Genomic DNA, 26,552 nt, shown 5'->3' with positions numbered 1-26,552 from the left:
CTTTGGGATGAAGAAAATCAATAAAAACGCTGTCCCATTGCTTTTGGGTTTTTTTATTTACGTGTCACAAGCAATTATCTCTGACAAAAATCCTATATATTAAGGTATATAGGATTTTTTTTAGAGACAATTGCCTGTGGTACGTGTAGTGAGTTTGTATCTTGAATTAATAAATCATATCCTTGCATTTCTTTTATATCTGGAAAGAATGGCATCTGTAATTTTGTTTTTCACATTTATTTCGCATACAAATTTACGACATCAAGTAAGAGATACAAAATCATTTAAAAGAGCTATATTTGAAATTACTTTAATTCTAATATTTCAAATTTTGCCAATCGATTTATATAATTTATAGTGTATTTTTTTTTATCATATATCAATTGCATGGAAAGTTACTTCAGAAAACAACAATGATTTATTTATTTTCAAAAACTTTGTCTTTTAAGGCATAAGTATTGAACTGCTTGTAAGTGTGTATGAATTAAGATCTTCAGTATCTGCTTCGTCTGCCCGGTCGACCTCTTAAATGCTGCAAGAAAAAAATATATATTTCAGTGGTTACAAAGTTCATGCCATTTTTTTTAATACTTTTAATATTTCGAGTACCCCCAAGAAAGATTTGCTATTTATACAGAACATTCCTTCTTTCAGGTACATATAAGGAGATGTGGTATGACTATACCAATGAGATAACTATCCATAGACCAAAGGAAAAAGATGTGAACAACTATAGGTCATTGTACGGCATTCAACAATGAGCCATACAGTCTAGTAAGCTATAAAAGGCCTTATTAATTTCGGAGTTTCAAGTTATTGGATCGGTGGTTTTAATAGTACCCACTCACGAAGAATAAAAATTTGAAAGACTTTATTTTTGGTCATATGAAACGAATTTCTGGTAAATATAATGTTAAGAAAGTTATTGAAATAATGTATGCATACATATACTAAACCAAGTTCTTTGTGCACGGTATTTACATTTTTAACGAATCCATAACGTATAATCAACAACAATAAATCATTTGGTGATTGTTGATCGAAAACTTTGGCCGTTAATTAACTTTCGGGTTTTGTTGCCGATGATTTCCGATCGTAGCTTATAGATTGTAAAACTTTGTATACGTATTATTTATCTTTAATATCCGATGAAATCTTTTTTTTACATAAGATTGTCTTTCTTCTACCATAATTCAGCTTTCTCCAATAAACTGTTTTATTCGTGGCAGCTTTGTATATGATAACTGTGTAATCGTAGCCGATTTTAATTGATAAACATGGTAACATCTAATACATTTTTTAAAACTTACAGAAATGAAATACAATAAACGGAAGATACCATAGTATGCACAATTGTTTTTTTTTTTTGAAATGTTTTCTTTCTGAGAAAACCTTCATCAGGTACGCTCGAGATAAAAATATGGGTGATAAATAAAGGAAAAATCATTTAACAACATTAAAATCAAACATGGACTAACAGAACAGAAGATTTTAGTAAAATCAAAAAAAGAACTCGATTTAAAAATTGGAAATTAACAATCAAAATGCATCACTTTACCCACGCCCAGTACTGAAGCAATGGCTAGTTGGTGGATATGGTACCCTCGGGTGATATTCCATCACAAGCGACACCGATCTAGTAGTAGAAATATAAAATGGTGATACTGATTTCAATGCTCATGTTTCTAGATAGCCAGGAACAAATATCATAGTTGTAATACTTACGGCTAATGATGGTAGGCATCGTCTGAGGCTAGGGTTCCAGGTGAATGATCTGGGACAAAAAGAACGCTTGGGCATAGCATTCAGCATATTATCTGACATACCATCAGCTCCATCAGACCAATCTTGATCAGGGTAAATGGGATTGCACTGTATCATCTGTAATACTGAAATTGTTTTATAAAAAGGGATAGTGATCAGGGTATAATGATGACATTTTTAGCAGTATTTGGTTTATTAATTTTGTGTTATTTTTTTAAATGTCTTCAGAAATGTTTGAAGTTTTAAAATGTGAGATTTGAAAGGTGTATGCACATACATGTATCAGCTTAAAGCCAGCCCGTCTTAGATCAACATTTCCTATATAAAAGATTGAACATAAAATTCTATAAAAACTACAAAAAAGTATATAATAAAAATTTAGAAGTATGTAATTTTGAAAAGAATCATATTGGTGTCGAAAAACTGATTAACACCTTAAAGTGATCTAGAACCTTGTTGAAAAAACGAAATATATATTTTGAATTGTCTGCATTCGAAAAGCTTATTGTTTCTCAAAACGTATTCTATATTGTCTACGAAATATTGTGTTAATTAAACTTGTATTTTAGTTTTCAATCCTATCTAACTTGTTGCCGTCGTGATAGAAAGTCCAACATCGGCCGAATGCAATAGATAAAACTAGCTAATTAATAATCAATATACTAAGTTCATTTCAAATTAAAAGTGTTTTTTTTTTTCGAAATTAATACGAATGAATGAACTACATGTGCAATACCGGAAAGCATTTCTATTCTAGTTATTGGACAATTGATAACGAACATTTATTATGCATAATAGTCGAACATTATAAATTATTTAAAAGCTTATGTGTGATACGAAAATTTATTATGCATATTAATCGAACATTATAAAACATTTTAAAACTTTAATTTCAATAAAAACATATTATTAATGTATTCATGAAACAATTCAAATGTAGTCATATTTAATAATTTCCGATTTATGAAAGTTTTGTCTATAAAATTGGAGCTCTATTCTAAAAACAAGACAGGACGAATGTTTCATTTTTTGTAAATATTTCCTATGTAGCTGTGCTGTATATCAATGCCAGTGTCCACACTTTGATTTTAAATGGAAAAAACATACGGTGTCCCCAATTACTGCAATATTGAATCAAACAGCACATGCGCTTGGGACATGTACCCGTCCCCATTTTTATATGTGTTTCTGTGGTTTCTTTTCATTTTTTTCAGTAATGTTTTCGAATATTTCAAGTAATGTAACTTTATATATCAAAAGCGCCCCATACCAAAATAAATACAATATGATAGTTTTCAGCAATCATAATAGATACTATGCTCATTTGTCGAATTTAGTTTTTAAATGAGTAATGCAGATGACGTTCGTGTTTAGTATTAGGTGACTTGACTTATTCTACAAAATAACAACCCTTTGGCTCAGACAAATTTAAGTATGTGACAGATTTCTGCCTCGTTGTCAGCCTTTAAAAGACACCTGGAGCTGATTCTTTGTAAATACTTTGCAATCGAAAGTTTTAGATCCTTAGAAGGCATAAGTATGGTTGAACTCCTCTTGATTTTAACACGGGTTCGCATGAACAACTGTATATTTTGAATAGATTTCTAGATAGGGTTTCCTGGATTACTTTTGACAATTGGTTGCAAATAACAAATTAGGCTCAAATTAAACATTGGAAATACAGAAAGAATGCTAACCCATATCAAAGATCAGTTGTTAATGTGATCTCCGAACTTATTCATAAGAACTTTTAAAGTATTTAAATTTTTGTCTTGAAAAAGATTGAAGCTGAAAACAGTACAATTAATAAATATAGGCAACAGTTTACCGACGTGCAAGTCTCATAAATCTATTAAGAACTACAAACAAAAACTGAGGAAAACGTCAAGTGCGTCTCCTGCTATGTATGAAAGCAAGCTTGTTGAGATCTTCAAATCATTTACAGTAGTTTAGTGGTTAATACTGAGGTGAACGTTAACCAGCCATTCATCATCATAATATTGTGGTGGACGTTGACCAGCCATCCATCATCATGATATTGTGGTGGACGTTGACCATCCTTCCATCATCATGATATTGTGGTGGACGTTAACAAGCCATCCATCATCATGATATTGTGGTGGACGTTGACCAGCCATCCATCATCATGATATTGTGGTGGACGTTGACCAGCCATCCATCATCATTATATTGTGGTGGACGTTGACCAGCCATCCATCATCATGATATTGTGGTGGACGTTAACCAGCCATCCATCATCATGATATTGTGGTGGACGTTGACCAGCCATCCATCATCATGATATTGTGGTGGACGTTGACCAGCCATCCATCATCATGATATTGTGGTGGACGTTGACCATCCATCCATCATCATGATATTGTGGTGGACATTGACCAGCCATCCATCATCATGATATTGTGGTGGACGTTAATGATCCATCCATCATCATGATATTGTGGTGGACATTGACCAGCCATCCATCATCATGATATTGTAGTGGATGTTGACCATCCATCCATCATCATGATATTGTGGTGGACGTTGACCAGCCATCCATCATCATGATATTGTGGTGGACGTTAACGAACCATTCATCATCATGATATTGTGGTGGACGTTGACCAGCAATCCATCATCATGATATTGTGGTGGACGTTTACGATCCATCCATCATCATGATATTGTGGTGGACGTTAACGATCCATCCATCATCAAAATATTGTGGTGATTACTTAGTGAAGGTTTATTTCATATGGGCAGTTGAAGGACTTGGAAGATTTTATAATTTAATAATCTAAATCGTAATTTTTACGTGATAAATAATGTGACCCTGAAACAACAAAATCGTGAAAATAATGGTTTTTTTTTCTCTTATATAAAAATCATAAGATGTGATATGACTGCCAATGAGACAACTCTCCACCAGAGACAAAATAACGTAGATATTAACAACTATTGTTCATCGTTCGGCCTTCAACAATGAGCAAAACCCTTATTATTTAGTATGATTCCAAAACTTTATTCTTTCGATCACTGATTTATGTGAGTCGTAGTACAAATTTAAGGGTTTTCTAAAAAAAATAACCTTCTACGAAAAGAACAAAGTGTAGGAAACTGCATACACTTCAAACTATTTGAATAGATTTTAAATTGAATTAAACGACACTATTGACACACGTTATCTAAATGTTTACAGTTTTTACCAACCTCGAATACATCAAATTTAATTTAATTCGGTGATCAATGAGCCTTCTTCTGGTAATGATTTGATAACTTTAGACTAAAAACTGAAATTATAATTCGATTCCATGCGACTCAATTTCGAAGTCTAATGGACAAATAATAAGATCCTATGCATGTTATACCAATTGAAATGCGAAGTTTGATGAAAGAAATGAACCAATTCTACAGTGTCAATGGAATCCCACGCTGCCTAAAAAAATGATTCATTTACACCTTGTCCCATGTGATACTGAACAATTAATAATCATGAACTAAGATGAAAAACACATTATTTTAATATTTACAGAGTAATTATGTGTCATCGATGAGAATTATAACGATGTCTGTTTAATTGGTTTTAATATTAAATGATCGGAGCTGCAAAGTTAAGTAAATCAAATTACGCATGTTTCCAAGAGAAAAATGACAAAATACTCTTCAATAACCGCTGTAAGAAATCTTCGATTTCCAAATCTGTAAAATATTAAATCAATTACAAATTCTGAAGGATAGTTTTGGAGTCAACATCAGCTAATGTAATGTCAGTGGAAATCTATGTTCGGGCTGATGGAGAAAAAATATTCAAGATTTTATTTCATATTGTGTAACATGAATCCATACCGGCACCATATATATGTTACAGTACAAATTGGAATTCAGTAGGTAGTACACATTGAATTTCAATATTTACAAGTGCAATAAATAAATAGATGTGGCATGATTCCCAATGAGACAACTAGCCACCAGAGAACAAATGACGTAGATGCTAGCAACTATATGTCAACATACGGCCTTCAACAATGAACAAACCCAAAACTGCATAGCAAGCTTTAAAAGTCCCCGATGTGACGAACAAGGTATTTAACAATTCAAATGAGAAAACCAATATCCCATTTTTTCAATTCCAGTTTGTATTGTAAAATTTATATATACATATTTGTCGCAAGGACATGACAGAAAAAAATAGTACTAATTTAAGGAAGTGTCTGATAATGCAATTATAAAACGGGAAAATATCTTACCGTTTGTTTAGCTTAACATTACTATATGATAATAAATCTGCAATTCTATATATACTTAGGTATTTGTTAATATGAAGACTAAAATCTATTTTTGCGTTCAAGTACCTTAGCATTGGAATACACACTGAAAGGATGAGACTCGACGCCAACGCTTCTATTACACAGCGAACAGGTTTTGTGTATACCGTCTTCCTATTTCTATTGAAATTATTAAATTGGAAGTTTGTAATTTTATTATCAAATTCTGATTTTGTTCTCGTTCCTTTAACAAATATTTTTCCTGTGAAAATTCACTTTTAAACAAACTGTAAATTTATTGAATAACAAACTTGATGGTCTATCTATACGGACATTTTTATTCGATACATGGTGATCGAAACAGTTGAAGACTGAAATAAGATTTTAATAGAAATGTAATATGTCGGTATTGTTGCTGACACTTGTGACTATGGAAGCAATTTATTGTGTTTGTATCGTTACTTAAATTGACAAATTATCGTCAGACGTCTTTGTCAAGCCTATATATATATATTACCAGCAAAATTAATGATGTTCCTTAAATGATATATATTCCTTAGATTTAAGCAAAAAGTCAGATATTTTTTATGATAAGTTTGTTCATTTTCATTCTTTAAACATATGGCATTTTCCATTAATTCAACACAGGGATTTTTTTGTGTACTTTTTGGATTTACGATAATGATTTTTTCAATAAGAAAAAGGGCTAGACAGAATGTCTCAAATTCTTTTTCTCGTTTCTTCAGATCTATTGAAATGAAATGCAATGAATTGTAAAAATAGGAGGAAGTTGTATTTATTAGAGTGTTCCTATTTGAATTTGTTGAAAAAACAATGAAATTGATTATTATATGCAATGATGTAATATTAGTATATACAATAGATAATAAGCTGTTATTTTCGGTCATTATAGGTATATACAAGTTTTCTGAATCTTATTTTGGTAAAGCATCGAGTAACGATATTTGTTACTTAGTTTAAGGGGTAAAACACGGAAATTATCTGTTATATCCATCTTCTATCATTTTAATCTGATTAGAAAAAAACATACATAAGGAAATGTCAAATATATGACAGTTGTTTTCCTTTCGTTTGATGTGTTTGAGCTTTTGATTTCGCCATTTGATAAAGGACTTTCCGTTTTGAATAATCCTTTGAGTTCGGTATTTTTGTTATTTAACTTTTTTCCCGTTAATCGACAGTAAACGTCATGATGTCTTCCTCCTATTCCCACTTTTTAAAAATCACTATTCCTTCATTTGTATACCATAATACGTCCCGTCAAAATTTTGACGGCCGTATAAAAAAAAATAGATATTGCAATTTATGTCAATGCAACGAGATTGGTGATGAATTTCATTACATTTTGCAGTGTAGCTCTTTGGCAAATTTTCGAGCACAATATTTTGGATACTTTTTTCTTGCACAGAATTAATATACTAAAGTTTGGAAAACTATTTCAGTTAAAATACAAAAATAAGTTAAAAAAGCTGTGCAAATTTATCAGGGTTTTAACTTTTCAAGTAAGTCTTCCTGGTTAATCACCACTCTTCGCCACTACTGTTTATTTTATTTTATATTTTTTTGCATCTCATCTTGTCATGTGTTTATGTTATGTTATAACTTTTGATGAACTTCTTTGTACCATTGTAACTATATGGTGTTTGAGAAATAAAGAATCTTGAATCTTGTTAATTTGTATAGTTTGTTTCATATTATAATGCTTGCTTGAATCTACTGTTGAATTTGTGTTATGAAAGAAATAAAATAATTTACTTATATTTGTTTCCATTTCTTGCATATTTATTTAAATTAAAAACACAGAATTCATACACATACAAAAATAACCTATTACCTATAAAAAAAAACGCTTGTCAATTAAAAGTTAATTAAACAATGTTTATACAGTATAATCCTTTGTTTGCACAAGTTTTCCCCCTATTCCCACATGAAATTTTAACTTTTCTTACCAGATTTATAAAAAGTGGGAATAGGAGGAATGAACCCAGGTCATATATACATGACCAATATTTTCTATCTTTCATGTGTCCTATATGGACATGTAAAATGACAGATGTTAAATATTTGGAAAGACTAAATTTCTGAGAGAAAAAAATAACATATGTAGTCAGTTGATTATTTGTGTTGATGCCAGAAATCTGTAACAAATAATGTGAGTTAACATCAAACAGTATGTTAACAGCTTTTATGAATTTAAAAATGACTAAATGAAATACAAATTGAATACCAAGAGATTTAGACTGTTTGTATTACCGGTAACCACAAAACAACTATCAATTACGAGATTATGTATTCTTAAGTCAATAATATATAAAATTTATAATAGTTTTTTAAGTTTGGAGCCGCCAGGAAAATTAGCATTTGACGTTCAAAATATGTTAGAATGTATTTTTGTGCATACTGCATACTAGAATATGAGATAAAAAGAAATGAAAAGAACCCGGACGCAGCAAGCGAAATGAAGAATCAAACAGATTAGTCGACAACTAATCAATTTCTTAGTAGATGAATTCAATCACTAGAGCTGGCAAGAAATATATTTCTATATAGATGTCATTACAAGATAAACAACACACCGAAGTCAGCGTGATAGTTAAGACACTTCGTTTATGATATTGACAGACAAAGTATACATATCCTAAGGTTAAGAGTATTGTAGATGCCCATGGGATGAGTTTGTTTCAATTCATAAATTCGAAAGACATGGTATGTGCATTTAACTTCTATACGACATAGTCTTGGGAGTGTATGTCAATTAATATTTGCGTCGAGTACTCATAAACAAGAAATGATAGTTCATGCTAAATGAACAGAATATTATTCAGAATTATATGTTATGGTAGGTTGTAGTTAAAAAAAAATATCCCCCAATTTGCCAGCTTTTAAATAAAACAAAATTATATTTATATAAATATGGTATTTTGGTAACTGTTTAAAGACTGAAAGTTACAATCATACCGAAGCCTGAAAAGAAGTTATACATTTAGCTTATCGTAAATCACAGATTGTTGGCCATTGTGTGCTTGGTTGGCAGTAAGTAGAATTTGATAGTTTGAGGTATTCCCGTATCAGTGTGGACAACCGTAGTTCTTTTGTTGTTAATAATACTGAACCATTTATCTTTAACTTGTTTCTCATCGGCTATCGATAACAATGATTTTACGCTCACCCAGTCTGTCAGAGGCCTTCCAGTGGGGATTTAAATAATCACTTGTTACACATTTCGATACATAAAATGAAATGAAATTCTTTTCACAAAACTTTAAAGGAATTTGTTTGAAATACTCTTTATATCAGCACACACAACAGTTTCATTTTAGAGAAAAATAAATGTTCAGAGCTAATATTTATCATTAAATAATCGAAAAATTCATTTACACATTTGGATTTTCATTGTAAAAACTTTAAGTCGATGGACTTAATTCACAAAATATCTTACGAGAAAAATACTCCCACGTTGTGATCATTTAAAAGTATCCTACCATTTATTCAACGCATAGGATTTGTTTGTGAAAAGAGTTCCGGACGTGAAAAAAAAATCATTTTTAACTGGATATTTTTCTCGTTTGAATCATTCAGTCATACAGAGAACTCATATGATTAGTTTGCCTTGGATATTCCAGTACTAAACAACTCAATTGCCTCTATTTATGTATACTAGAACACACCCGCGAAATCGCGGGAATTTAGGGCGTGGTTGAAAGTATGTAAACTGTTGTAGGATGAATTTTTGTAAAAGATTTTATGACTTGAGAATTCCAGGAAAGGTATCAAAAGTATCTTAAACATGAACTGATGTCAATATAACATTTTGAATTTTTCACTAGTTCAAAATATTGGATGTAAATCTAACGAATGTCAACGCAAAGGTTGACTATTTGTAGTAACACGAACGCACAATTTTTAGGAGGCGAGTTGCTTTGTCACCATGCTTTTTGTTTCGTTGTGCAGAATACAGAATAATCGATATGTTAACCTTTTCCATTTCAGTCACTGGAAACGGATTCTACTAATGAAATCAGATTATTATGTGATATTTGCAAAAAAGATAGGAATTATGAATAGAGCCGTAATAAAATACTCAATAAACAATGCGATTTGTGCACAAAACCGTCATATTTTACTGAAATCTGGAAATGGCGTCAGACTTAATAAGGTGTTGATTTTCAAGAAAGCAAATTAATTCTAATATGGGGTGCTTATTACGTCATATGAATTGGACCATAATAAATTAAATACTCAATAAACCACAACCACTATCAATCGACGACGTCACAATGCGATTTGCGCACTAAAACGCCATATTTTACTGAAATGGCGACAGAGTGTTCAGTGGGAAACTTTACCATATTTGAATCAAAATAATTCATGCATTCCATAGATTTGTTTTCATTTTCACATGGCCTGGGTCGTTATATTCGTTAATTTTATCCCTTGCTTACGCTCGGGATAAAATTCAAATATAACGACCCAGGCCATGTGAAAATTATCGAAGGCATGTTTGATACCGGTTCCTGTAGCTCAGGTACCCAAAACATTGTATGTAATCAAGTTAGGAATTAAAGGTTGTTTGTATATTCTGTGTAATTTTAAACAGTCCTAAACGGAAGTCTTGTCTATGACTTAAAAGTCCGTCCGATAACGGAAACAATATCCGGACGCCTTTTTATTTTCGTTTCCCTCCCAAAATAACCTAAACGGAATAATCATAAGCGAGGATGACAAATGCGACTATGCATGGTACCTATAGGACACAGAGGCATGATGATTAATTTATTGTGGAAGGAAGAGAAGCGACACACAAAATGAGGTCTTCTCATTTAATAGTATAGATAGATATCTATTTATAATAGGCTTTCCAAATACCGTTTCAATTCCTAACATCACTGAAGAGACATATATTGTCGAAATCCGGATATGGTGTACAAATTCTTGCACCTCATGTTTGCGGTATACCATCTTTTCCGCAAGTTTATTGTTTTCTGTTTGGTATTAAATTTATAATAAAGATCCATTTTGTTACATCTTGTGATCCGTTTATTTGGCAGTCAGCAGGGTTGAAGAACATCCGTTGTTCGACCTGTAAGTCGAATGCGTTTTGTTTAAATATACTTTTTTCACTTTTTTGGTCTTTCGGAAAATGTTGTTTGTGTTGTATTTATACCCCTCTACCAAGAAATTTGTTTTGCATGCAAACTTATAAAAATTGCGGTTTTTATCCAACCCAATCATAGGTTTGAAAGTTGTTTTCAATTTAGACTTATTTATATTTTTTTCGTTTTGGGCTTGTATTTTATTTGCCTTCGGGTTTATATGATCCGTTCATCCTATTTCGACTCTTCAAAATTCAAGAGTCTATCCTAAATTGAGGTAAATTATATGGCCTTCCAAATACCGTTTCGTTTCCTAACATCACTGAAGAGACATTAATTGTCGAAATCCGGATATGGTGTACAAATTTTTGCACCTCATGTTTGCGGTATACCATCTTTTCCGCAAGTTTATTGTTTTCTGTTTGGTATTAAATTAATAGTAAAGATCCATTTTGTTACATCTTGTGATCCGTTTATATGGAAATCGCAAATGGCAGTCAGCAGGGTTTAATAACATCCGTTGTTCGACCTGTTAGTCAAATGCGTTTTGTTTAAATATACTTTTTCACTTTTTTGGTCTTTTGGAAAATGTTGTTTGTGCTGTATTTAGACCCCTCTACCAATAAATTTGTTTTGCATGCACACGTATAAAAATTGCGGTTTTTATCCAACGCAATCATAGGTTTGAAAGTTGTTTTCAATTTAGACTTATAGATATCTATATGTATATCTAATTAATTAAAAGACTTTTCTGTTTGTATAATGCTTTTATGTAAAGGGGAAACTGTTGTGTGATCCGTTTTTTTTTTGTCGTTTGTTTGTATCTCATTGACATACAACCGGACCCCCTTTTCTTCATATTTAAAAACATACGAGATGACATCAATACCAATTCATGACACAAAATGACTGAGTTAAACTAACAGCAAAAGAAAGAAAAGGAAAAGCGCTTTCATGGTTGTACTTAATCTCAAAGTCACAATGTGGTCTTTGAAAAAAGTCTTGTAATTAAAAAAAAACAAAAAAATTGAATGTTTATATTTGAAAAAGTAACGTCGTGTAAATTATAACAATTATTTCAATTTCAATCCATATTAAGCTGCTGCTCTTTCTCGATTCGAGCAAATTTTGACCACATTTTAAAAATCAATTTCCTGCATGATACATATATTATATGCACATTTTCATTGCGATCTTAAAAAGTACGAAGTTGATATATAAACTGCCGTCAACTATTGTGTGTGTAAGTTGGGCCGTTTAAAAAAATGAATTGATTCTAAAAACATTAGAAAGGGAAAAAAAAACGCTTTGTTTCAGAAAAAAGAGGGAAAAAAACCGAATTGATTTAAATTCAAAATTAGGGACGAAAAAAATACGACACTAAGATTAAAAAAGTAATGTTCATGTATGTGCACTTGGACTATTATACTAAGTATAATAGTCCCAGATGTGCATGAGAAAAAAAATGGTCTCGTCCACACTGTTATGAAAACGAAACCAAATGTATTTATTTTTCAATATTACTAAACAGGTCAAATGTCTAGATCACAGTGTCAGACTGAAATGTTGAGAAAAGTTTCGTTTCCGGACGATATCGTTTGAGATGTAAATCAGATATTTATCAGTCTTTTGGAATAATGCACAAGACCCCTATTTATTTTGAGGTCACTTAGTCATAACTATATAAAGGTCACAGCAGCAATTCATGGTCTTAAACTTGGACATTATTTGGGTGTCCTGTTTGATCTCTGTTTAAACTATATGCCCACCCTTCTCCAAACATTGCTTGAAACTACCCCTTTGAAAGAACAAGACCCCTTTTAATTTCCGGGTCAGTATATCAAAGTAATGTTGTGTTTTTGTTGTGTCGTTGTTCTCCTCTTACATTTGATGCGTTTCCCTCAGTTTTAGTTTGTAACCCGGATTTGTTTTTATCTCTATCGATTTATGAGTTTCGAACAGCGGTATACTACTGTTGCCTTTATTTATATAGCTCAAAAGATATTGTCTAGATATGATAAATATTCCCAATATTTCACTTTATTTCACTTTATTTACAGGCTTTGTGACCTTTAACAAACTAAAACTGAGGAAAACGCATCAAATATAAGAGAAGAACAACGACACAAACAAAAACACAACATTAAAATGTAACACACACAGAAACGAACTATAATATAACAATGGCCATTTTCCTGACTTGGTACAGGACATTTTAAAAAAAATGGTGGGTTGAACCTGGTTTTGTGGCATGCCAAACCTCCCGCTTTTATGGCAACGTCAAACACAACACCAAAACGACAACATCACATGACAGGACCACAATACAAATAAATGGGAGAACATACAGGACAAAGAAACACACGAATAATAGCTAACAAAAGTTACTAGGCTTACAATTTAATACGCCAGACGTGCGTCTCGTCCACACAAGACCAACCAGTGACGCTCAGATGAAAAAAGTTTGAAAGCCAAAACAAGTACAAAGCTGAAGAACACCGAGGACCAAAACTTCCAAAAAGTTGCGCCTAACACGGCCAGGGTTTTCTGCCTGGGACAAGAACATCCTTATTATTTAGAATAATTTATAATTTTGCAAACAGTAAATTTTATAAAATGACTATATAATAGATATACATGATAAAACCGAAGTGGGGGCTAACTACAGAATAAAAACGGATACATTACATAAAACAACTTAATCCAACACATAAAAATACACAGCCGAGTTAGCCAAAGCCTCAACGCACAAAGTGACGTCACATTTGAAATTCTAAAAAAACACACAAAGTGACGTCACATTTGAATTTGTAAAAATACTTCCCAAAAATAAGATAGGATTAGGATTGATTCAAGATTAGATTTGTAATACTGACATTACATTTATTAATAACAATGAAAATTACAATACTTATTAATATCAAAATGTGGTAGTAATTAGACAATTAATTGTATTATCTAGCTATGTCGGTGTTTCTTCTGAATCAAACTGTAAACCAAATATATCGTATAAATTTCGTTGAACCAAACTAAAATCTAATAAATGAAGGGGGTGATTAATTATCTTTACCATAACACACGAATATAACAGAAAAGATGTTAAGACATTTGACAAAATCCGACGAGAATAACAAATATAACATCAAAATTAAATACATGAATTTGGGATAGAAAAGTACCGTGACCAGTCTTATAGCAATGCGGTTTCACACTCAGCAAAACAGTCACAATCGGGAATAAGTCACGCTCGGTAATTAAACGATCAGACGACGTAATGACAAACCACAATCTAACACGTGGTAAAAATGTCCTTGGTTAGTTTGGACAAAGACACATCGTATCTATCAACCAATTCGTGATGGTGTCCGTAAAATTTACGGAGTGTCATTTTTAATCTGTCCTCCTCATAACTTTGTTGGAGCAGTTTCTGCGTAAGGAGCATACTCCTGTATATGAAGTCCGTATAGTGTGAACAAGCACGAGAATAACGTATCAATTGAGATATGTAAACACCATACGAAGGGGCAGAGGGTATCTTACTGCTGAGAAATGGGAAATTGATAATTGGGAAGTTGAAATCGTCCCGTTTATCATAGATTTTCGTGTGAAGTCGTCCATCTGTGTCAATATTGAGGAAAAGATCAAGGTATGAAGCAGTCCTTCTAGTATCAGTAGTATCCTTAATTTCAAGTTCACTGGGATATATGAGATGTAAGTATTGGCTGAAATATGGGTTATTCAATGAAAGAACATCATCAATATATCGAAAGTAAAATTAAAGAATTTCGCAAGGTGCTTTTTCTTTTTGCCTTTTAGAAGGTTCTGAATGAATTCTGATTCATACGAGTACACAAACAAATCGGCCAGTAGGGGTGCACAATTAGTTCCCATTGGAATACCGACTGTCTGTTGAAATATAAATCCTCCAAACTCAACAAATATATTGTCGATCAAAAAGTCCAGCATTTTGATAATATCATCTTCAGTATATTTTCTGGTAGATTCAGTGTGGTTTTCATAAAATATGAATTATTGTAACCCAAAACAAGAAATTTGTATCTACGATTCCCATTTTTATAGAAAAAGCTCTGTTTAATGAGATGGTGAAGTCGATCTTTCAACTGAGCATGGGGAATAGTAGTGTAAAGCGTAGAAATATCAAAAGTCTTTATGTTGCTGCAAAATTGCAAAGATTGTGATCGAAGATTAAGCAGTAGATCTTTCGAATTTTTGAGAATCCACATCTGGTTAACACCACTGGTAGAATATATCTCATCACAATATTTTTGAAGCCCATCTTTAACTGTAGAAAGAATAGTACTCAATACTTTAAAAAGATGTTTAGTCGAACATTTTGATGACCCAGCTATGTATCGTTCTTTATATGGAGTTTTGTGTAGTTTTGGTATCCAGTATAATGATGGTAAATTTTCTTCGTTTTCTTTGATGTTGATACCAAAAGAAAGAAGGACAGATTTGTGATTTTGTAAAATTTCGTCCTTGGTAAATGATGTTAAAGAATATGTAGGGTTACCAGTAGTACTATTTATTCCAAGCTCTGTTGTGAGACATTGCAAATAATGGTTTTTACATATGAAAACAATATTATTGGAGGCTTTATCTGCTGGAACAACGACATATTTGTCATGCAAAGAGGATAAAGCATACACAACATCCTGATTTTTGAAAGGGTTAGTAACTCTTGTGCTCATATTGCATCGTAGTTTTTGAATGCGCTTCTGAATGCATGATCGAATAGCTTTGATCCATTCAGACAAAGTGTCCAGTTCTGATTCGTCTGGTTCGCGCTTTACCCATTTTCTTGCATAGTCCTCAACTGCATCCATCAGTAACTTGAAATTTTTTTTCCAGTTGATGGGCTGGGGATTCTATATTTTGGTCCCTTGGCTAACAACTCTCTTAGTTGTTCATTGGTAACGATGCCAAGGTCACCAGTAATAACATGACCAACTGGACTATACTTGTGTTGTGACGATGCACATGAGCAATCCGGAGGCTTGGATTTCACATCTTTGAGGTTAAAGACCTCCAAAACTCTCTTGTGGTTGATAATCTTGGATGCAATAGACTTGGTGTAAGTATAAGAAATAACAGGTGTAGCTTTATTTTTGAAGTAATCAGGTATAGTTTTTTGTACAGATTTCTGATGGCAAATATTGCTAATATTAACAGCATATAAACCTTTATTGGCGAATTCTACCTTAAAAACATTACGTTTTTTTCCTCATTTTTGGATGTAGTCGATACGGGTTTGAATAGTCTATGGTTAGCAATGTCCATGATTATTGCAACTAATCTATACAAAACAGAACGAGAATCAGTAACGGAAGTATTTTGGGCCTCTTGAAATAGTAAAAACAGTATAAAATAATAAATCAGATAGCTACCAATCTATGGAGAATAATTCGCCTTGTAATGAAACAGATCCCTATTAATATTTTGTCACTAGGGCAAAGGTCACGGTCACAGTAGTTATTTATTATTGACTGAAATTAGCTGTAGGTAGACTGAAATTTAGGTAAATGTATGGTTCTTTATCATTTGACATCAATTATTGTCAGCAGACTTAACAGTCATCTTCATCCAAAAACAACCCTTGCCAAAAAGCTTATTTTTGCTTCAAATCTATAAAGATTGCAAACCGGCTAATGCACCCATGATTTTCACATTGTTTCGTTCCATTGATTGATTTACCTAAATGATAGCTCTGCAAAATTCCTCTCTAGTTTACTCTACAGCACTGGGTCACATTAACAAGAAAATGTAAGATTTTTACAAATCAAAACAACTGTTGGGAAGCCGGTTAAGACACATTAAGTTGAGATTTTTAACATTTTAAAAAGATGGAACCCTCTAAAAAGAAACGGCGCATATCATTAACAACACTATCAACGTCGACGATATCAAAAATAAGGAGATGTGGCATGTATGCAAATGAGACAACTAGCCGTTGAAAACAAAAGTACAAACTAAAGAAGATGACTTGGATCAAATATGTTATTATAATATACTAAGTAGTTAATACAATTAAATTGTATGTGTAATACACTCAATGACAATCGTGTTGTATCAGCCATCCGTTATGATATCGATATCAGTCACGGTCATTGATATTAGTTACGATTGCAAAGGTCTTATGAAACCCCTTATCTGTATTACGTTACGTCACGGGAAAAAACATTTCCTTAAAGTCATATGAAACGAGTTTCTTGAAATTTTACTGATATCGAAATTATTCAACCAATGCATGCATATATACTAAACTAAGTCTTGCATAGATATAAGAAGATGTGGTATAAGTGCCAATGAGACAACTCTCCATCCAAGTCAAAATTAAGAAAGCTCTCTCACAGGCACATTGCATGCACGTTTTTTTTTTTTATTTATTACACATTTATAACGTATTATCGACAAATAATATTTCATTCAGAGGTTGTTGATCGCAAGCTAATTAACTTCCGAGTTTGTTGCCGAGGTTTACCGGATCGTGATATTGATAAACAATTAAAACAGAGCACGTGGAAAGCGTGACATATACGTGAATTGAAAGAGCCATGACATTTTTTTTTTATATTTTCCATGTGTTCCCATTTGTTAATTAAAATATTCCTTAACAGTTGTTAAATGACTTGTTGTATTGAATTTGTTCTTTATGAATCTGTTATTTCTATTTATATCCAAGAGCACGTCTGTTTACATTCTTTCATCATGGTTTTCCCCTCGCACTTGCGCTGTGTGGTGGCCGAAGTTATAACGAGAGGTCTCGTAGTTAAGGTCACTGAATACGAGAAAATATCGGCGAATTAGTGTCTGGGAAGTCAATAAAATTATCGGTACATTTATTAAGATTTTGATAATATAAAGGATTTTCTTTTTTAAAAAGGTTCACGTTCACTTCTTTTAGTTTAAAACTTAGCCAAGCCATTTAAGTATATAAAACATGTTCAACTTTTTTTTTAAATTTTAAGTTTTATATGACTTTAAGGTATATGATATGGCTTTTTCAATATCTAACACCGTATCAAGTCTTAACCAAAATAATATATCGAGCAGAGGTCTTGGGATTAGATTGGTGTCTATGGTTGAAAAGAGTGTGATATTGAAAAACCCATTACACCGAACACCCAGGCTGTTATTTTTAACCATGCAAATGACTGCAAATGATTGATCAAGACTTATATTATTTTGGTAATGATAAGAATGTTTATCTTTCTTATAAAACTGAAAATCCTTCCGATAGCATTTTTGGTTTGGTTTTTTATGTACTTTGCTTAAAACAAAATTGGTGGGGGGGGGGGGGGGGGGGGGGGGGGTAGCTATCTTTTTTAATAAGTAGTATTAAATTTTCAGTTTTAGGAGATATGCTTAAGAATTTGAAATTCGATTAGATATTATGAAATAAGACATGATTTTGTCAAAACATAAAATTAAACGCATGAATATATAAAAGACTGTTAAATTAAGACAAAATTCCAATGGAAAGACATGTATCGGAAAATGCTATGGTACGACAGTTCAGCCATTAAGTAATTGAAATTTAGAATACATTTCTTTAAGTCATCAAGTGGTAAATTCTAACCAGGAAGCAAATAGAATTATTGATAAATGTGAAAACATTTTTCACATTGCTACAATACTTCAAATGACAAACATTCAAAGTTTTCATAAGAGAAATTCAACTGTTTCTTTCCTGATTATTTTAAATAGAAGGGTTTCTAAATGTAAATATTACCAAATGCAGCTTAGAATAAGTGCTTTTTTTTATCAAGTTCTATCTACTTTTTACATTGACTTTGTTTTTCAAGATAATTTTGAATAAACTACTCACCTGACAGTAGGATCACACAAATTGACGTAAACGAAACAACCTTCTGGAAAAAAATCATACTCAATTTATGAACGGTTAAATCCGATTAGACCGATACCTAAATCCAATTCGAATTTAAGAATTTCTATCATGAAGAATCTACATGAATAATAATTCACGTGATGGTGTTCTGACAAATCAGATTAATTTGCAGGATAGGAAAAAAGATACGTGATCCCTTTGAAAGCAAACCCAGGACTTTTGATTGATCTAACCAGTAAATTATGTAGGATGAGAGCTATTATAGATCAGCATGCTCAAGACTACAAAATTGGGGAAATTTTATCACATAAAATAATAATGATCCAGAATGACAAAATATCAATTAAGTTACCATTAGATTAATTGGTTTGTAAAAAGTCACTAAATAATTGATTCCATGTATATTGATAAATGGTCTGTCACTTTGAGTCTTTAAGTACAATATTAAATGAAACGAAATTCTGCAGCTATGAAACATTAATTTCTCTCTTCTTTTTTATTCATTTTTAAAAGACTCATCCGCCCTTGTACGGAAACAAGGTATTAAATTCATTATGACAATTGATTGTTAGGCACCGACCATTTATCTTTTGCGGAGGGCATGGGTTTTTAAACAAACATAATTTAGATTGTAGATTTCTTGGAAACTTCTAGAAATCAGTTTGAAGTGAAAAACTTATTTGTTTCTATCGAAAATTAGTTTGAAAATAGCATCGATGTTAAAAATATCTTGTTCCTGTATGTATACTTAAGTTTGTTTTAATTAAATCTGATAAAATGATTGTTCCGTGAGAAAAATAATCATTCACCTCCCAAAAGACAAATGGTCGGTGCATTACAGTACTATGATTATCAATATTCAACCACCCAATTAAGCTATTACTTTGTTTCATCAGAAAGTGTTTGATCTTGACATGATATAGATATAAGAAGATAGATATGCGAAGATGTGGTATGAGTGTCAATGAGACAACTCTCCATCCAAGTCACAATTTGTAAAAGTAAACCATTATAGGTCAAAGTACGGCCTTCAACACGGACCCTTGGTTCACACCGAACAGCAAGCTATAAAGGGCCCCAAAAATGACTAGTTTAAAACTATTCAGACAGTAAACCAACGGTCTAATCTATATAAAAAACGAGAAACGAGAAACACAGACTTGTGAACCACATCAACAAACGACAACCACTGTACATCAGGTTCCTGACTTAGGACAGGTGCAAACAAATGCAGCGGGTTTACACGTTTTAATAGGCGCCAACCTTCACCCTACCTGAAACAATAGTGTAACATCACAACCTAGAAAGACACACTATAAAATATCAATTCAAATGGCTGAGCTCAATCAAAAGACAAGTGAATAACTATTCAATGCTCTGGAAGGTATTTAATTACCTTTAAAAGAAACCCTGAGTATCTAATTGAATTTGTCGCTCTACGTTGCGCCAATATACTATACATATAACTATAATAGTATAAAAGAGCAATAATCGTATTCTGGAAGATAATACGTTATTTTCCTCCTCATTGGGACCAACAGTCTATACCTGGCTTAGTTATGTCTTTTTGTTATGTTTAGAAACATGCTGAAAAATATGTTCGATTCAGTAATGTAATACATGTAAGATCTATTATAGTTTTCAGTACACTATACATTGCCAATTTATTTCGCCACCTTTTTTATAAACTATTATCAAAATGTGTAACAGTCTACCACAATAATCAGTTGTTGGACTCAGCTTCCTCGTGAAGAGAGGCTTGAAACCAAGAATTTGCTTTTTCCCTATTTGTTGATGTAAACAATATACATGTTTCTTTAAAGGTACATACTTCACATAACAGTTTTAGAACAAGCTCTATATTTTTTCAGTAAATTAAGTGAAAAGTGTCAAAATCTGACTGACATATTGTCGTCAAACGAGGGTTTCGGTAAACTTATCGAAGCATTTCAAAATTAAAATCAGTTAAGTTCAATGTTTTGGTTATTTCATCATCATTAGGAATTCGTTTTAATTTCTACGCTAGGTTAAGTCATTATAGAGATATGACTGATAACAAGTTATGTTTGCACTTTTGCGCATTTTTGAGATTCTGACTAAACAATTCATAAAGATCAATGATTAGATAACAAAGATATTTCTTGAACTGAAATTCTGTAATTTTGACTGGCAGACAACAATTAAGAGGTTTTCCAAAATCAAAATATGATTAACTTTCCAATAAGTTGCAACATCCGTATGACTGCACGTGCTCCCCATGACAACATTACAACAATAAATAGAAAAATAAAAGAATAGGTTGATTTAACTGGTAACTTTATGGTTATAGCATAAAAATGAATAAAATGCGTCTTATTACATGTAATTTTGTAGGGTTCTGAAGATTTGATAAAGCGTACATTTTAGGTATGAAGCGCATCCTCTTTTTTCGAATCTAGCTGTGTAAATGTTATTTCTATGTATATTTTGCAATTTGGATATGCAATGTTTGTTAATTGCTTTAAAATAATGCTTACTAGAACGGCGTGCCATATGAACACATTGCGCAAGTGAACGCTAGTACCTATTATATATTTACAAACATATATATGTTTGTAACTGTTAATCGTATATTTGCGCCTATGGTCATTCGATTTTAGCACTTTTTAAAAATACATCTGCTATTTACTTATATTACTTTTTGATAAATTTTAAAAACTGAATTAAGCTAATCATTTTTTACTATTAAAACAAAAAACGTTTATGACAAATATTTGCACTTCATATGTAAAATAACCTTTGAATATATATCAAATGTATGACCAGATGAACATGCATTCACATTAATGCTTTTTTATCACACATTACCACAAAGAAGGTTGTCTACATTTATAAGAAATACAGTTAAGTATCATATCGGTTGAACACAGATAAACAGTTTATTTTTGCAATAATACACAAATATTTTTGAGATTATGACTTTAAAGATGCAACACAACAAAAAATATCAAAATATAACATATGACAAACACTGTCAAGAGTCACGGCTTGAAACCTGCACATGGATATGTTGCGGGGTTATTAAACAAATATTAGAGAGAATTTAAATCTGGATCAGGGGAATAACAAATATTCATAAAAGAACATAAATAAAAGTTAATGCGAAAAAAGCACTTCACTCTAGAATAACGGAAAAGTAGATAAAAAACAAGTACAAACAAAACAACAGTAAACGATGTATTGTGGAATCGTTTTTGACATATTCATATGAATCATTCAGTGAATTGACATTATCTACATAGCGTATCGGGATGTAAAAGGCTAACTTTTAAAAGGTTAATGGACGCTTCTTTTCATTTTTTTCTTAAGACGCACCTGTATGAATATAAAAATAACAAAATATGGGATGATTACCAATGAGACAACTATCCACCAAAGATCAAAGGGCAAAGATGTAAACAACTACAACTCACTGTACTATCAGAAACACTGAGAAAAAACTCATACACTATAGTAAGCAAGAAAAGGCCACGACATGACAATATGTGAGATAATTCAAAAGAGAAAACCAAAGACATGATTTTTTTTCTAAACAACAAATGAAAGCTTTGGACAGGCAAATAAATTATATGGTGGGTTAAACATGTTTGTAAGCGCGGGTGTGACAGCACAACATAACAACAGACTGTAAAAACAGTTGGGGAACGGCTGTGTTTGCCTCTTAAGAAGAAAGAAACAAGTCGATAGGAAGTGGAGCAGAGTTCACTCGAATAATAATGCTGATTCTCTGTTTTAAAATACGTCCTCTTAACGTAAAAAAATATGTTGTCAGTAAACATGATCAATAAAACTGAGAATGGAAATAGTGAATGTGTCAAAGAGACCCGACCAAAGAGCAGAAAACAGCCGAAGGAAACCAATGGGTCTTTAACACAGCGAGAAAATCCCGTACCCGGAGGCGGGCTTCAGCTGGCCCCTAAACAAAAATGTGTACTAGTTCAATGAAAATGGACGTCACACTAAACTCCGAAACATATAAATGAACTAATATTAAAATACATACAAGACTAACAAAAGCCAGAGGATCCTGACTTGGGACCGGCGCAAAAATGCGGCGGGGTTAAACATGTTTTGTGAGATATCAACCCTCCCCCTATACCTTTAGCCAATGTAGAAGAAACAAACACACAGCAGTACGCACAGTAAAAATCAGTTTAAAAGAAGTCCGAGTCCAATGTCAGAATAGGTAACAAAAGAAACTAAGCAAAATGACAATGACACATAAATTAATAAAGGACTACTAGCAGTTACTGACATGCCAGCTCCAAACCTCAATTAAACTGATTGAACGATAATGTCTTCATCATACGAAAATCAAGCACAATCCCTCCCGTTAGGGGTTTAATATCATACCATCATAAAATATATGAGAAGAACATAACCAGTATCATGCCAAAAACTGGTTTTAGAATAAATGTGTTTATTTCCGATGCAAAGACCCTATGGATAAATCAATATTAATACCAAAATATGTCATCTTTAATGACCTCACAACAGTAAAGTAACTATATCCCTTCTAAATAAGTCTGTTTAAAGGTTTAATTAGCTTTTGAGGTGAATGTCGACATTTTTGTGCTTTGTATAGAATATTACCATAAAAGATTGGATGTGAAATACCTGAACGTATAAGATGTCTGCATGTTGATTTATATTTACGAATGATGTCCTTGTACCGATGATAAAATTTAGTAATTGTTTTGACTAGTTTGTGATATCGAAAACCCTGGTGTAATAATTTTTCAGTAATGCAGAGGTTTCTTTCGTTTAAATCAAATACGTTGTTACATAAACGAGCGAATCGAACAAGTTGAGATATATAACCACCGTAAGATGGTGACAAGGGAACGTCACCATCTAACAATGTATAACTAAAATAAGAAATGAAAAATCATCTCTTTGATCAAAAATTTTGGTACTAAGCTCTCCGTTAAAGATATAGATATCAATTTCCAGGAAAGGGCAGTGTTCATTGTTAGTATTAGATTATTTAAAGCCAGTTCAGCAAGATAAATCTCTCTAGTATACATACTGAAGTCGTCATTATTGAGAGCCAATATATCATCCAAATATCTAAAAGTGTTATTAAATGTTTGTATGAGATGTTGTTTCGATGGGTCTTTGCTGATTTTAGTAATAAAATGTAACTCATAACAATACGGAAACAGGTCCGCAATAAGTGGTGCACAGTTAGTCCACATTGGAATTCCGATATACTGAATCTTCATAGCGAATAAAAATGTTATCTAGTAAAAATTCAAGGGCAGTTATCGTATCAAAGCAGGTCCAATTGACATAGCTCTTTTGTCTGTTGTTACTAAAAAATGAACTAAAAGAGCCAGAACATATATAATCGCATTCTGACTTTTTAAATGCCCATTTAATTAAGTGTGTGAATTTTTCTTAATAAGATTATGAGGCAAAGTGGTATATAGGGTAGACAAATCGAAACTTTGAACAGATTCGAAATCACCAATACAAGCATGCAATTTATCAAGTACTTCCAACGAAATTTTGACACTCCAAAAGTAATTAATTCCACTATTTTCAAAGGCCTTACTAGAAAATTATTTATTACCAGGTTTTTTATTGTACAAAGTGTACTAGTAAGTAGAATAGACAGTTTAGTAGTGGAACAATGGCTTGAAGACGAAATAAATCTATATTTGTAAGGTGTTTTGTGCAGCTTCGGAAGCCAGTACATAGTTTGAGCTTTCATTGTATTTGGTCATTATTGTAAAGAGGTGGCTAAAAGTTTATGTTTGTTACAGATGTCATTTTCTGAAAATGGAGTCAGTTGGAATGTTGGTGAATTCGTGATTTTCTTTTTCAGAACCTCAATGTAAAATTTACGTTAAACAATAATGATATTATTAGCAGCCTTATCAGCCGGACAAAAACAAATTCCTTGGCGAGTTCTTTTAGCTTATGATTGATACGGGAAATAGGGTTATTATGGTTGTTGTTAGAAGTAAAATGTTCTTTAAAATTTTTAATACGAATATCAACTATGTTCATTACTGAAATAAAAAAAAGAATCTAGGGATTTTTTGTCAGCTTTTTCTCGTTTTACCCATTTCGAGCAGTAAGTACGGAGTGAGTCAAGCTTACTGATGTCAGTTTCAGAAAACTTTTTGTCCGATTCAGAGAGGTTTTTACAAAGTATAATTTAACCTTCTGAAAACAAGATATTTATATCTGCGTTTTTTGTGATCAAAGTTGGGCTTATTTCAATCTGTTTCTAAGTTTGAAATTACCAAAGGGATATGCAAACTCATAAGTCGAAAACAAAGTGACAATGCCATGGCGCAAAACGAAAAACGAGCAAAAGACCAACAATAGTATACAAAACACAACACAGAAAACTGAAAACTGAGCAACACAAACTCCTCCAAAAAACTATACAGAAAAAATTAAAAGCACGAAAAACCTTCTCATTTGATGGGCATACATAAACTTGACATATATTGGAAAAGCCATTGTTATCAAAACTTTGGCTCTTCCTCTTTCGGTACAGGTTCTGACAGTACCTCCAAATCCACAAGTTCAGGATATGCAAGAAATACATGGAATTTTCATTAAATTATTATGGGATTAAAAGCCAGACAAAATAAAAAAGGAAGATTGTTATAAATAATTATGATGAAGGAGGTTTAAAATGCCCCCATATAGAATGTTTTTGTATGTTCTTGAAAATGTCATGTCTTTATAAATTGCTAGATCCCTTGAATCTTTCACCTCGCAAGATTTTATTATAAAGTTAAATAGAAAAATATGGGGGTGATAAATTCTTGCACCTGACAAAAACTGTTGTGACCTTTGTAGTAGTCAAAACAATAGGCAGAAACTTTTGCAAAAAAGTTAGATCCTTCTTGGAGAGACATTTTGCTTAATCTGTCCAATTGAAGCCAAAAGATGAAAAATGAAAACAATGCCATACACATCTTGAGTCAACCCATTTGGCTGACTATTAATATCAAAAGATGTGGAAAGCCATTTATTTATTAAAATTGCTGTAATGAGGGTATATTTTTTTATAAATGATCTAATCTCAGATGGAAAAATCATACTGACATTTGAACAGCTTAAATCTCAGTATCGAATTATTCCACTTTTGTTGAATGTTATGGTTTTGTTAGTGCAGTCCCAGGTAGCTGGAAAAAAAATATTTCAGAGCACGGTAGATTAGGTATCATTGAAAATGATATTGTTGAAAAACTCACAAATGATAAAAAAAAACAACCATATAAATATTTTTATCAATTGTTTTTAGAAAATATTAAAGAAAATTCTTCAAGATCATAATACAAATGATCTGAGGATTTATGTGTTAAAAATGAAGATTGGGGGAAAATTTACATCACTGCATTCAATCAACAAAAACACTTAACTTCAAAATTTTCAGTTCAAGTTATTACATAGAATTATAGGTACAAACTCTTTTCTTTATAAATGTGGTTTAACAGAAACAGAAATGTTCACTTTTTGCACTGAAACCAAAAA

At 32.1% G+C, this 26,552-nt stretch overlaps 1 long non-coding RNA gene across 1 annotated transcript; it reads right to left on the bottom strand.

The window, feature by feature from the left end:
* Positions 1 to 294: 294 nt before the first annotated feature.
* LOC127730459 (uncharacterized) lies at positions 295 to 19,204 on the bottom strand. The gene is made up of 3 exons (XR_007995111.1): positions 18,993 to 19,204; positions 1,726 to 1,889; positions 295 to 532 (listed from the first exon to the last, which is right to left on the bottom strand). It is a non-coding gene; the product is annotated as an uncharacterized LOC127730459 (long non-coding RNA).
* Positions 19,205 to 26,552: the final 7,348 nt, after the last annotated feature.

Source organism: Mytilus californianus, unplaced genomic scaffold (assembly GCF_021869535.1).
Source record: "Mytilus californianus isolate M0D057914Y unplaced genomic scaffold, xbMytCali1.0.p SCAF_2, whole genome shotgun sequence".
NCBI classification, from domain to species: Eukaryota; Metazoa; Mollusca; class Bivalvia; order Mytilida; family Mytilidae; genus Mytilus; species Mytilus californianus.
This window is presented reverse-complemented; position numbering and strand designations above follow the sequence as displayed.